The following is a 15626-nucleotide window of genomic DNA, read 5'->3' on the forward strand; positions in this document are numbered from 1 at the left end:
ATCATGTTTAAAGGGGAGCCAAGCTCTCCCTGCACTTACATCTTTGTTCCCAAATCACATGAGAGCTCAAAAGTGTTCTCCAGAGATAAAAGCCCCATTAGTTTTAGAAGAGCAATTAGACTAATGCATCATCTTGTTTCTAAGCTGGCTCCCCTATGCTCCTGGCCTTTCTCAGAGACCTACATTTTTTTTTTTTTGTGAAGTTGTATGGTGTGTGCAAGGAGCTGATGGAAGCTGTCTGCCTCTCATGGAGCTCACACCATAGTTCTGTGCGTGACTCTGGGCAGGGTGCAGGTTCCTTGTCAAGAAGCCCTTGGTACTGGAGCTATGTGTGGAGACTACACAGGGAGATGCCAGACTGTTTCTGAAACACTGGGCTGCAACCAACTTCACACCTCCTCACTGAGCCTGAAGCAAGGAGGCCCAGGAAGTGCCCAAGAACTTGTCGGCTACAGTGAGCACGTGAGTGTCTGTCACTTTACATAGGGCCAATGGTGTGACCCAGGCCCAAAAGCCAATGACCTTGAACTGTCCCCAGTGGTTCCTCATTCAATTTGACCTTCTGGCTACCTGTTCCTCTTTGAGCATTACTTTTTTTCAGCAGACCTTCCTAATACTGAAGCCACAGGTGAATGCTCAGGGAATAAAGACAGGCCAACCCATCAGCTCCTTCCTTGCTATCCTGCCCTTCCATGATGAAAACCAACAGAGGACAGGCGCAGACAGCAGGATCCAAGCAGACAGCCTCCTGGCCATACTGTCCACCCGGCTCCCATTCCGTATCTTTGTTACTCTTCACAGCAGCACTATTGCCAGGTTTACACCTTCTGTTCTTCTGTTCCTGATGCCATCTTTGCAAGTTGAATTTTTCTGTCATTAGCCTACACTGTGAGTGCGAGGCGTCCTGCCTCGATCTCAGCTCCAGACTCTGGCTCTGTGCCTTCCCTTTGCCATCTTGGTGCCCTGCCTTTTCTCTGGGCCCTTCATCCGTCCTCAAACTGTAATCTAGTCCAGCACTGCCCGCACAATTTATGGGCGAAGCCTGTGCAATAATGGCCTTCAAGGGTGCTCCGCACGAGGCTTCCTCAGTCCTCTTTCAAGAATCTCTACGCACACAGGCCTCTTTTCTAACTCAGGAGTATTTCACTTGCGGTCTCTTTCCTAACCACAAGGTAAGCGCTTTGAGATCAAGGAACTTCGCATATCACCAGGATAAGATTCAAAAAACTTCAGCTCTGGATGTGGCAAAATCTGTTTTTTTTTTCCTGATCTTCAGCTTTGGTTGAATGTCATGGGCAAGATACATAGCATGCTAGAGCCTCAAGTTTGTTACCTGAGAAAAGAGCCCCACAGGACATTTGCGAGGATATGAAATTTAACAAATGGAAAACCTAAGAGGATACAAGGGAGTGAAATGTTAAAAACAAATAACTAAGATAGGTGTTTGTTCATTTCTCCTTTCCATAGAAGGTACAAAACACAGCCTTATGCATTATCACACCCAACATGCTTACTAAATAAACAAATGTCAGTATTTCAAATCTGTCCCTAGGGTATTGGCTCCTCATGGACATCAGTTATGCTAACTTTGATAATCAGCCTCCTGAAAAAGCTGGCTTCCTGTGCTCCATCTCCTGTCTACCGCAGGCACAGAGCTCTGGGAATCGTTCCCAATCTTTCTTTGCCTTTATCTCTTAAAACCAGCTCAGTCTCCAAGTCTTAATGATTCTGTCTTCCAAATAACTTAGGTCCCAAGTGTCCTTTCCGTCTGCATGCCAATGCATGGCTCATGTATCAAAACTTCTGCACCAGTACCCCACCTGGAGTGTGCCTTGTTCTCCCCCAGCCCCGCCCCGCACATGCACAGCCTCCATGCTGCTGACAGATTCTATTTCACACACCCATATCTCTCTGCCTCACCCCTTGGTAGCAATGGCTCTCTACCTGCACACTATCAACTTGCTTCTCTGCCTCTCAGAACCTCCTAAATGTGTCCTGCATTTTCACTGCCCCTCCACTACAACATTCCTTTTGAGCCTCGTTGAAACAATAACCTACCTATTTCCTTTTCTCTCCAACTTTCAATGTCCAAATCAAGTATCATCCCTCTTATAACTTTCCCACAGGGAAATCAATTATAATTCCTCTGTGTCCTCATGCCATCTTTGTAACATATTCCTATTTTAGCACATATCCTATTGTTCCAGTTACATTCTCTTTATTCCGAGGCTTCCTCCTGGCCTTTATCTCTCTATAGGGAAGAAACACTTCCTATAATAGCCTCATTGCCTCATGACAGGCATGCTACAAAGCAAGTGCTGAATAAACTGGGTTTTGCATTATTTTGCTTTGTATTTATTTGTGAGAGTGACTGAACGAGGCTGTGCTCCCGACGCTCACAAGTTTTAAGTAACTGCTAAGGTCAAGCAGTCACGACATGCAGCCATGCTGAGAAATCACACTTGATGCTTTCGATGCTGGCACAAGGATCATGGACTGGAGAGGGCCAGAAGCATATGGTGCCAGGGAGGGTCTGTCATTCACTCACATTAGAATCAAGGTTACATGCCCCATCAGCACATCACCCTGAGCAAATATGCTAACCCAGTAACCATGCAGCGAAGGAGACAAGCCATGAAGTCAAGAGGCTGTGAGATATATTTTTATTAATCATAATGAGACATTTTATGGAGCTAATTGTTCCATGTTTCTATATTCTTTGCAGCATAAAAGCATCACAGTTTGGGGGAACAGGCCCTGGACTTGAAGGCTGGGAACCCAGACTTTGGAAACATTTTTAAAAAGGGACTTAGCATTGCCCTGAGCAAGCCACTTCTCTAAGCCTGCAGAATTGGGGGGAAAAAAATCTTGTGACATTTGTTCAAAACAGTGAGGCTAACTTTACCGAGAACCACTGAAGGACTATCATGGTAGAGTTTACATTAGGGAAGGGAGACTTTGCCTGGCTGCAAATACAACATGGCCAAGGGAAACCGATACCCACAAAGAAGGGTGAGGATCATGGAATGAAAATTACTGAGAGGACAGGATATCTCCTTGCTAACTGGACACAACAGAATTCTTACTGAATATAGGCCAGCATAATCAGATACCATGGGGGACAGTGGGAGATATTGAAATTGGGGGAATTCAATATAAATGGACTCGCCAGGATTCATGACAAACTTGGGCCATTACAAACATGTTCAAGGTTGACACCTTGTTGAAACATAGCTCAGAGGCACTGACCCCAACTGGGTAAAGAAAGCACTACTTCCAAAGGCCCACTCTGCCAGTAACAAGACAGGTTTAACTCAAACCATAAGACTCCTCTGGACCTCAGATTTTATTATCTCACCAACATAATACTAAGCTATTTTCCAGCCAGTGACTTACCTCATCCTATCTATAGCAAACATCTTGTAAGAACCAAATTCTCAGGGCTCCCTGCATGACTGATGTCACAATAAACTCCCTTCCAGAATCCAAGTAGCCCTCATCAAAGCACGCATGCTTAGCACCGCACACAGTCCCTCTTTCAGCAAGCTGCAAGCGGATTCACACTGACTTTTCTCTTTTCCAGAATTGGCTGCTGAGAGCAGGGACTTCCCAGCCAAGGCAGCTCTCTGCTTCTCAGCTTCCTCCAAGCCTCTGGCAGTTTCTGCTCATTTAGGCCAACAGAAGCAAGATCCAGTCACTGAAGGCACCTCAAGGATTCCACAGGCCTGTGGAATCAAAAGTGCCCTTCACTCTGCCCTTTCCATCATGGACATGACATATCGCCTGGACCACAGTGTTCTATGGGTCCACTTGGCCCAGGGAGAGGGACGGATGGCAAAGAGGACTCGGTCTTGTGGGCAGAACAGCTGTGCCTACAGAACTTGTGCAGACAAGAAAGCAAACCTCCTATTTTGGAACTCCAGACATCTTTTGGGAAGAGCAAGGGTGTCACTTAAGAGGCAATAGGCTTATCACACATACCATTGTGAATTCGGTCTTTGCGATCTGAACACTAGCTTGATAAGACTGAAGTGCAGAACTCTGGAACCATGACACACGTGCACTGAAAACCTACCTAGGCATTTCAGATTCTAATGGGGTGTTGAGCACCGCCACAGCACTCTCTCTTCTCTGCTTAAGCTTGGGAGACTCGGGATATGTTTTAATACTAAGGGGCTGGGGGTGGTCTGTGTATTATTCTACATGAGTGTACATCTTTGCCTTTCATTCCTTCTGTGTGCCTGTATTAACTTTTTTTTCCAGCACAATGAGTTGAAAATCATATGGCAAACAATACTAATAATTATGTTCAAAAACAACATAGAATTTTGAGTATTTTTAAATTTTTATAAATTTTATCACACAGGGTGGGTATAGGGAGGGGGCAGTTTGCTTACTCTGTCCAACACTTGAGTTTTTGAGATATATGCCTGCAGACATACCCAGCTGTAATTCATTCATTTTAACTGCTGTATAACATTTCAGTTTATAAATAAGCCACTGCCTATTTATCTATTCAACCACTTAGAAATATTCCTGGTTTCCTTTTTTTTTTTTAAAAAAAATATATCTTCTGTTACTGAGATGGAAATATAGCTCAGTTGGTAGAGTTCTTGCCTAGCATTCAAGAAGCCCTGGTTTCAACCCATAATGCCACATAAACTAGGCATGGTGATGCCAACCTACAATCTCAATACTGAGGAGGTAGGGACAGGATCAGAGGTTCAGAGTCATACTTGGCTACACAGCAAGTTCCAAGTCAGCCTAGGACACATGAAACTCTCTGTGTCTCATAAAAATGTCTGCTATTGCAGAGAGGCATACAGTGGTATGTTCACTTGGTATCTCAGGAGCTTGAAGAAGGACCTTCCTGAGTCAAGGTTAGCCTGTCTGCATAGCAAGACTCTACTTTAAAACTTCAAAACAGGGCTAGAGAGATGGCTTAGCGGTTAAGCGCTTGCCTGTGAAGCCTGAGGACCCCGGTTCAAGGCTTGATTCCCCAGGACCCACGTTAGCCAGATGCACAAGGGGGCGCACGTGTCTGGAGTTCGTTTGCAGTGGCTGGAGGCCCTGGCGCGTCCATTCTCTCTCTCTCTCTCTCTGTCACTCTCAAATAAATAAATAAAAAAGAACAAAAAAAATTTAAAAAAAAACTTCAAAACACAAATAAAAAAAATCAGATCTACTATACCAATCAATGATGAAATGAACATTGCTACATGTGACTTTTTATTCATATGTGAGGAAGTATGTCTGGAGAGACATCTTCATGGGGAATCATTACTTCATACTATAACTTCTACCTTCCTAGTCACTGACATTTTCCCCAAGACTATAATCCAAGGACACACTGCTTCCTGGCCCCTCTGCATGCTCAGGAAGTGCCCTTCATGTCATGGAGCCAATCACCCACACTGCTCTGCAGATGCCCAGAGTTGCCTGGCAGACCAGGAGCCCTCCATCTTCAATTGCCCAGAGGTACAAGGTACAAGGAGCTTCTAGATTGCTGAAGCTTAATTTTGAGGCCTTCAACCAGTCACACAGCTTCTGTCTCATCCTGGCAGGTGCTCAGAAGGCCCCCTCCTGGATCTAGAACATTCTGAAGACCCATTCCAGCCTGAATTGCCATGCACCTGGTTGTTCCCCAGTGCCTTGGCCCCACTGGCAATATCAAGACTTAAGGCTGAACATGATATACTTTTTATCCACCCCACAGACTCACACACTTCTCTTGAGTTTCTGGGAGGGGGCATTCGTGTAGTCCAACATCCCTATTCAGAACTCCATGCTTCTTCACAAGGTGCACAGGCTCTGGAAGGGTCCTTACCAATTCTCAGGAGGTCACCAGATGCCCTGCATTGAGGTGGGCACTCTGGTTTTATTAACTCATCCTCACTTCTCCCTCCTTACACCTAAGCTCTCAGCTGTCCTGCTCTCCCTTTATCCCTCAGCTCTGCAAAACTAAGGCGTCTTTCTTCCTCTGATTTTTTTGTCTTTTCCTATCATGATCTCTTGCTAAATATGACTTACAACTTCCTGCTACTGTCCAGCCTCTTGAGAGAGTATCTGTAATATATCACTAGCCCAGGGAAAGATCAGAAATCTGCCCGTCTCCTCTGAGCTCTGTCAAGCTAAGGCATCATTCTCTATACCTGGTGTCTCTTACAGGTCACTCCTCTACCTGTCAATGACTCCCTTCTGTATGATGGAATCTAAAATTAGAAAATGGCCACAGTGGAGACAGCTTCTATTCATGATTTTTGCTTTCTTTGCATGTTTCCTGATACATATCTATCATCTCAACTACTGTGTGCTATATCTGAGTAGTTTCAGCTCAGTTTCATAAATCTTTTTTTTTTGTTTGTTCTGGTAAAAGGGCCAGATAGCAATGATTTTAGTTTTTTTGAACCTACTTCTACAATGACCCCTAATTTCTAAAAGCTTAACTTAAGCTGGAGAGATGGTTTACCAGTTAAGGCACTTGCCAGCAAAGCCTAAGGACCCAAGTTCATTTCCCCAGTACCACAGAAAGCCAGGTATACATGATGGCACATGTGTCTGGAGTTCGATTGAAGTGGCTAGAAGCCCTGGTGCACCCTTTCTCTCTCCTCCACCCCCCATTCTCTTTTTCTCCCTGTTCCTCTCTCTCAAGAATAAATAAATAAATACATGTTTTTAAAGTTCAACTTACAAGTTTCTGCTTTATGTTACCATAAAAGTGATGTGCATTCATTTGGAACTTTGAATTCTGAATTTTTCCTGGGGACAGTGATATATGATGGTGACTCAAGAAACTGGTCAGCACCAAAAACTATAGCTCCCAGGTGACAAGAGCTCATGAGGAGAAAAAGACAAATTCTGGGCTATTGGTTTTGCTAGTGTTGTATATTACCATGTCTATAAAATATGTATCAGTGTCTCCTTGTCATAGATTAAGTGCATCTTTGACTTATGATTTTTTCAACTTAAGATGGGTTAGTGGGGACGTACCCTCAAGCTAAATCAAGGGGCTGTGCATACAAACTTGCCCTTGCAGCTCAGAAGAAGCCAAATAGTCTTTGTTACTGCAAGGCTATATTTGTAAAAGAAGGAAGTGTGTGGTTGGGCAAGCCATTACTTGAGGCGACATCAGCGTCAGCCAGTCCCTACTTCTGCCTACTCCAGTCAGGCTCCACACCCTGGTTTTGCCTCCAAGACAACCTCCAACAGTTGCTTCCAGGGTCAGTGACGCTCACTCACCACCCCCCACCCCGCCTAGCTGCCACATCTGTCAAGCAGCTGCCATCTCTGAAACTCGAGAGCTTAGCAGCCTGTCCTCTGTACCTCTTGCTTCCCTCTCTCTCACGCTGGCGACTATACTAACGTTTTTTGTTTTTGTTTTTTTTTAAATATCAGATTTATTTGGAGAAAACAAAACAAAACAAAAAAATCCCACAACCCAAAGGATGGGATTTTACATCTCAAGACATCTCCCAGGTAATGTATACAGATTACAAATCATTTTCATAGAAGATATTTTTGTACAAACTTTACATGTTCGGGAGCGGAACATAAGTCAACCCCTGGTTTTGTTTTGTTTTGTTTTGTTTTTTTTTAGATGCAACTAGTTGGAAGGAAAATAGACATGAAGAGGGCCAGCTACCTTTTCATTGTCTACAACCAGTGGTTTTTACAAAACCCATTCAGCCTTGGTTCTCTCTCTAAAAGCCCACTTCCTAAGTACTACTCTTCTTGCTTATGGGGGTTGGTATTCATGGTTTCCCTTGAGAGAATAAAAGATATAAAAGAACTACTTAACAAGGTCCAGGCTTCTCTTGGCAACACAATGGTTTGCTAAGATGTGCACCTCTGCAGGGGTCAGCTCAGTAGATGGAATCCTTCCCCATCGTGGGCAATTGGGATACTTACAGACAAATGATGTCTTGGTCTTATTTGCAAGCGTGGCTTGGGGTGGTGTGTTTATTTATGTGTGCTGCAGCGGTGGGCATGGCAAATTGCTTATCTAGTGGACTTGATTGACCAGTAGTTATCCTAACCTTTTTACGCCTCCCAACTCATCCTGAGTGTTCTGTACAACTTCCCATGACCCAGCCCAGTCCACAGCCTCCTCTGCATTTATAGCAGCAGTATCTAAATGCTTCTTCTTTGTTTTCTGAATATGCATATGTACTTTTTCACTTTTCAGTAATTACTAAAAGACCTCCCCCCAGAAAAAAAATGAAAATGCAGAGATGGTTCTAAATAGAGGAAGCAAGAAAAGAGAAAACACTTGGTCAAAAAGACCTCTGTGCCTCTCTGAGCTGGAGGTCAGACCAAAGGGCTGTGCAGAGCCAGTGGAGAGGAGAAGTCAACCAGCCTAGCATCTCACAAAGGCCTTGTGCCGTCATTAGGAATGCCTGTGGCCATCATTTCCATGAATACCCCAGACTCTGCTACTCTTAAGGCAACCATTTTGTTTTCTTTACGTGTTTTACATGTCTTATACTCAACAGGAGGTTGGTTGCAAAGATGTCCAATAAATCATTTGAGGGTCACTGATCACTACTTCCAACTGTCACCATAAAAGTACAATATAGCTCATCTCTCTGGGAGTCAACAGAAATAATCATGCTGCAAAGTGCCAGACTTGGCAAAGCATCCACTTGCCAATCCTGAGTAAATTTCACTGAGATCCGTGGAGACAAAAAAATCCCAGAGGCAATTATGGACTGCCTCTGTGTGAACTGCAGCTCACTACAAGGTCAAGGTCAAGAGTGACCACTACACAATTCCACACCAATAGCTGCCCAGAGTCTTTGTGATGGAAAACCATCGAGACTTGCCTCTGGCCTATTCCCTCTTTATCCAAGGGCTATTGCCCAAAGCCACAGCCAACTGTATCTTTGTAATGGCAGAAGCCCAGCCTGACCACAAATAACTAGCCAGATAATGAATTCCAGACTTCAAGCCAAAAGCAAGCAATTGAAAGAACTTGATTTTCCAAGTGGTTATTGGTACCGCCCTCTGCTTCAGCCAAACCACAGGCACTCTGATGCCAAGTCCAGAAGTGTGTGCAGCTCCCAGGGACCTCTTTGCATTGTATGGCTCTCCAGTTGCATTATCAAATCTTGCAAACAGACACACATACAAGATAATTGATTCACCTCTATTTCTTCCTATCCTGGCTGTTGGGATGAGAGCCATCAAAAGGTAGTAAATGCAGAAAATTGGAGGTTAGCTGACTCTAGGGACTGGAATGATGCAGAATTCATGATATAGATCAAATAAGACATAAACCCAAGAATAAGACTATGGCAGTACACATCTCAGCTTACAGTATATAAGGTGGGCTGTGTGAGACCGTGTGAAATGGAACCGGCATTCAGAACCTTGCAAGAGCCCAACCGCTCTTGCTGACCAACCTCAGTTCAAACAGGAACGTAGCTTAGATGTTTTATTTAGGATTCAAAATACCAAAAGAGCCCAGCTTTTGAATCAAGAGACCTACTTGCACCATATAGTTAGGTTAAGAAAAGGAAGATGTCCTGCAGAGGGAAAGAAACACACACACGCTGTTCAAAGAAGAGAAAACATCCAATGATTCACTACAGTTTGTTTGTGTGACCATAACAGAATGGCTGAGCTCAGGGGGAAGATTAAGTAAAATATAGTATATTAGAGAGAGAGAGAGAGAGAGAGAGAGAGAGAGAGAGAGAGAGAAACTATAGAATCTCTTAAAACAATACAGTAAACAGGGCTGGAGAGGTGGCTTAGCAGTTAAGGCACTTGCCTGTGAAGACTGAGAATCCATGTTCTACTCTGCAGGTCCCACTTAAGCCAGACACAAAACTGATGCAAGCACCCAAGGTTTCACATGCACCCAAGGTGGCACACCTGTCTGGAGATTGAGTACAGTGGCTGGAGGCCCAGACATGCCAATTCCCACTCTCGCTCTAGCTCTCACTCCCTGTCATAAAAAGGTGGCAGTGTGTTGTGCTTTCCTCAGGGAAAAAAAAAATACAGTAAACATAATGACTATTGACCTGGGAAAGCCTCTAAGACATAATCCTGGTTTTGCATATGTAACTTGCATGTACATATGTGTGTTCACATGTATATATGGTGTGTGTGGATGTATGTAGGCTCATATGTTTAATGGCACGTGTATGTATAGGAACTCATGTACTTGTGTGCATTTATTTATTTATTTATTTATTTATTTATTTATTTATTTATTTTAATGAGAGAGAGAGGCAGATAAAGAGAGAAAGGTATAACAGGTCCTCCAGCCACTGCAGATGAATGCCACCATGTACATAGCTTATGTGGCTTGCTTACATGGGTACTGGGGAATTGAACCTGGGTCCTTAGGCTTTGCAGGCAAGCACCTTAAGCACTAAGCCATCTCTCCAACCTGCATTTGTATGCTTCTCAATGTAGAGGCCAGAAGTCAATGTTGGGTATCTTTCTCAGTCACTAGCCTCCGTACCCTTTAAGACAGGGTCTCTAGACGAGCCTAGCACTCTCTTGTTTGGCTAGAAAAGCTATTGCCCCGGGGATTTTCTCTGTCTCTGCCCACAGTAATGGGATTAAACATATGTGCCACAATCGTGCTATCTTCAGCATTTTATGTAAGTACCAGAGAGCTGAATTCTGGCCCTTGTGCTTACACAACAAGAACCATACCTATAGAGCTGTCAACAGACTTCCTCTCCAGTGATCCTCATTTTTATGGCCTCCTTGGTGGATAGGAAATGGCTAAGACATCAAAACATAAAGACCTGAGTTCAGATCCCCAACAACCAGGCCTAAAGCCAGGTATTATGTCTGTAATCCCAGAGCTGGAAGTAGAGACAAGAGGATCCCTGGCCAGGGCTTGCTGACTAGCCAGTCTAGAAGAATCAGTGAGCTCCAGGCTCAGTGAGACCTTGTTGCAAAAAAACATGGTGAAGAACAATTGAGGAAGATGCATGATGTTTACCTATGGCTTCCACACCCATGCACATGCATGTGCACGCGTATCTGCACACACCTGTGCACACAAACACATATACACACATGCATGTATGCCGCACACACACCTAAATAAATAATCGACTTTCTGAATAATTAACAGTAGTATTAATAGTATATTGAACACAGCATATACAGATTCAACAAAACATTACATGTCCATTAAATAGTCACTATACATACACAAAAATACATATAAAGTTACATATAAAGTCCAGAAGCAATCTACAGAAATAATTGCTAAAAGTCGCTACTTCTAGGTAGAGAACTACATTGGCATTGAGTGGCTATTTGGACTTGCTTATTTATAATGTTGACATATTTTAAACCAAAAGTATGGCTACACATCACTCATATAGTTAAGTCTTAACAATGAAATGACTGGTACTGAGCAGTCACAATGCAGATCGGAAAATCAACACATCTGCACGGGAATCCTATTATGGATGAGTATTTGTATTCAAAATGCAGACCCACATAATCATAAGAGGATTCATCTCAGCCAAGCAGATTTGGTTTCAAATCCAGCCTGCAGAACCTTGGGCTAATTACATAAAGCTCATGTTTCTTAGCTGTTCATTGAGAATATAAATAGTGCTTCCTAGAACTTTTGTGGAGCTTAAATAGTCCTAATATCTAGGAAATTAGTTTACTGTCAGTGGCTGGGAGACCCCACAATTAAACCACCCATCACTGAAGAAAAGGCTGTCCCATCCATTTCTGGGCAAGCAGCAGCTGTGTCATAGATGCATACTCACCACTGAACAGGCTCCTGCCAGATCATTCCAACCATCTCAACAACCATCTTCCAAAAGGCACAGGGGAAGATGAAGTGAGTGTTCCACACCATCAAAGATCGCCTCCAGCAAGTGGCCAACACTTACAAATTAAAGTGTAGGGAAATGGAGTTGGCTTTTTTTTTTTTTTCCACCAAATTTTCCTGGGGACAAAAGTAATGAGGCTTGCTCTAGAAGGCTCCAACAGTTTTAGCAAGGCATCTCAGTTTGGGGAAGAGATGCTTGCCATTAGCCTGATGGTTGGGGCCGAGGGATGGGTGTGCTGTGACATCAGTGCATGCACAGCCAGAAACCTTCAAGGCAAATACGTACCCACATAAAGGAGGGGTGGTAGGTGGTGGGGAGTCTCAACAACTCTGCGTCCTGCTCACTGTTCAGTGATTTCCCTCTCAGGGGTGAGCGCCATGGCTTTCAAATGGAAGGCACTCAAAGCTTTCATTAATTACATCATCAGTGAGTGTAGACTACAGGCCCAGAGGAGTCAGCCACGGAGAAGAAAAGAGTCCATTTGTGTTTCTCCTCTGTTAAACCTGGTCCCCCACTGCCTCTGGTTTCTGACCTCTCAGGCTGCGTCACTCCAGAAGCACCGTGTCTGCTCTCTAGTGACATCATCTCTTCTTTTGTGCTCTCATTTTATGCTATTGTTTAATGTTTTGTACATGAGGGTTCTTTCTGCAGCCACAGTAAGTCCTGTGAAGTCAAGGAACTACCTTGGATATCTGTTTTCACCTGCTCAATGAAGCCATCAGGGTCAATACTGGAACTGACGAATTGTATTCCAGGAACTGGAAAAGTCACCATGCTCAGCCAGATTCCCTGATGTTTGTGGGATGCTCCACTGTCAGAAACAAAGAGCCACAAAGATGTTCCTCCATCCCACAAGCTCTGTCAGGACTTGACAGGTCATCCAGGAAGAAAAGACCAAGTCTAACACCTGATATCTCCCCAGCCAGGAGGGGAGAAGCAGAAATGCTTAGACAGCAGGCAGTGAATGGTAACGGCCCTTTCAGAGAGGCTGATATCCTTCTCTTCAGCCTGTGTCCTGACAGGCTTCAAACCTGACATACTTTCTATCTCCTCCTTTAAAAGAATGATTGAGTGACTGCTTTGCTGCATGCACCAAGCCACTTACACAAGCTCGCTGAAACAAACAATAGCTGCTGGACCCTAAATTCTATACTCCAGGTGCTCTTGACAAATAGCAGAGCCAGGGCAACAATGTGTTTGTTAAGGCTTTCCTTTGCAGGGCTAAGAAAGAAAAGGCAATTAGCTAGAAAGAGAGCTTATTTTCAAATCCTAGAACAATGCTTACACCACCCAGAAAAAAAAAAGCTCCCCTCTAAGATGAGAGGCTGTCCTCATCTGTACCAGAGGATAGGAGGTGGTTCAACAGAAGGTTCTCACAGTCTGAGATAAAAGGCATAGCATACTATAGGCTATTTAAAAAAATAAGAGTTCTGATATTTTACAATAGAAATATATTTAAGTGTATAAAAGAACAATGTGCAATATAGATATCCACACTATCTTCTTAAGAACTCAAACAATGTTTCAGTGTACTTTTTCCCTCTTTTTGTGTGTGTTTGCAAAGTTTGAGATCATTCTTTGAAGAGACTGGGCCTTGTTTGCTATTCTTAACGTAACATTGTGAGTATCCCCCCACCGTGCTTAATATCTTCAGAACGATCTATTTAAAAGCCTACAACACTCCAGTGTTTGAATGCATCATAATTTGTATGTAACTATCTTCTTTGACCAGTTGGCCAGTTTCTGGCACAATCACTACATTAAATAAATATGATGTACATTGTTGAATATAAATCTTTATATATGTCTTTGTTTTTTTTTCCATGCATTAGATTTATATGAAGGCAATTACAAGTTCAAAGGGTAAAATTTATCATTAAGTTCCTTGTTACCAACTACTCTGCAGAAATACTCTCGTCAGGCTACACTTCCACTAGGAAAGTACACAGTGTAACTGTCCCCTGGCCAGCACTGGATTTTATCATTTGGAAGTTCTTAGGCACAGATGCCAAAGGGCTCACGGGTTGGTGCCAGGGCATTATAAAAAAGTCTGAGACCTTCATCACATCTTCTCATCAGAAAGCATGTGTAATACTTCTATGGCTTAGGACTATAACAACTCTAAAAAGAGTCTTAATTCACATGTAGTATTATAGTCTAATAGTATGTGCAATATTATAAATTGCATCTGAGAAAATGTACATTTCTGAATTTATTTTAAAATAACAATAAGCTTCTTAAACATTAAAATGATTTGGTCTATAAAAACCTTGTAATTTCCAAAAGAAATATAATTTATTAAAAAAATGGGCATTACTGTTAGTGTGTGTGTGTGTGTGTGTGTGCGTTCACATATGTTCAGAATCTTTAATATCTGGATTAATTAGAGACTACGTCCTCATATCTTCCTCTGTATTCCATCCTCTATGACAACACCTGTCACACAACTTCTAGAAAACTCCACTGGACACTAATGAGAAACTGAGAATAAAAACAGCAATAATGTATTGTTATTAGGAAATAGTTTTATCTCCATTAAACTCCTGAAAATGATCACGGAGACTCCCCCAAGGTTCCTTTGACCATTATGTGAGAACTATATGCCAAACAGGCTCTAAGACCTGAGATAAGAACTACTTAAACCAATTTTCTTTCTTTTTTAAATTAAGGTCTATGGAGTATCTGCAAACTTTCCCTCACTTCACACACCCTTCCTCACCAGCACTTTTACAGTTCAATGCCAGCCACTTGCATAAAGCCTTCTCAGGTTCTGTGCCTTCCAGTGACCTTTGCTTGCTCTGATTTATTCCAGCTTTTCTATCTCTGCAGCACAACTGGATTTATGTCTTCTGATGTCCACAGTCACTTGTCCCACCACAGTCATGAGCTACTTGAGGTCAGGAATGGAGACTATGGTGCACACTCGGGCTCCATAATTAATTTCTAGGAAGATATCACCATAACTCATGGTGGCTTTTGAGAAACTAACATTCACATGGTACTTTATATCCAACCCTTCCTCTTAAAATGTTCAGTTTAATTCTTAAGGGAGCCTCTGACATAGGTATTTCATCTCTGTCACACAAAAAAAAAAAAATTAGGAAATCGACACTCAGAAAGATTAAGTGACAAAACCAAGTGGCAATCCTGAACCGAGATTACCCGAGGCTCTACGCTGATGCCTGGATATCTGTGTCAGCAATAGCAGCCAAGCAGCTGCTTTTCGGTGCTACAGGAGGGGGCATCATGCAGTCATCCGCTCAGGAGTAGGGAATCTTTAAGGACATATGCCATTGGGAGGTATTAAAGGTTTGTGGGTATTTTATACAGAAAAGTATTTAGTTGAAAGTTAGGATTTTCACACTTTCTAGCAGCATAACACCAGAGAAACTGCCTAATTTTGGTAGCCTCAGTTTCACTGTCTCCAACACAGCCATAACAATTACCATCGGGCAGGGTTGTTAAGAGCATGCCTTAAGAGGATATATACAAAATAGGGCTGGAGAGATGGCTTAGCACTTAAGGCTCTTGCCTGTGAAGCCTAAGGACACATGTTCTACTCTCCAGATCCCATGTTAGCCAGATGCACAAAGGTGAGGCAAGTGTAAGGTCACACATACCCACTAGGTGGCACAAGTGTCTGGAGCTCAGTTGCAGTGGCTGAGGCCCTGGTGGGACAATTCTCTCTCTCCCTCTCTTACTGTCTCTCTCTCTCTCTCCATTTATATATACATATATAATAAAAATATCTATACAAAATACAATGCACTAACCAGCTTAGCTCGTTGATAAGCATTCATTCCTTCCTTT

General features: G+C 43.0%; 1 protein-coding gene across 1 annotated transcript in view; it reads right to left on the reverse strand.

Moving 5' to 3' along the window:
* The window catches only part of Sorcs3 (sortilin related VPS10 domain containing receptor 3), a 642016-nt gene that overhangs the window by 358442 nt on the left and 267948 nt on the right, over window positions 1-15626 (reverse strand). The gene's annotated exons all lie outside the window — the stretch shown is intronic.

Source organism: Jaculus jaculus, chromosome 1, assembly GCF_020740685.1.
Source record: "Jaculus jaculus isolate mJacJac1 chromosome 1, mJacJac1.mat.Y.cur, whole genome shotgun sequence".
NCBI classification, from domain to species: Eukaryota; Metazoa; Chordata; class Mammalia; order Rodentia; family Dipodidae; genus Jaculus; species Jaculus jaculus.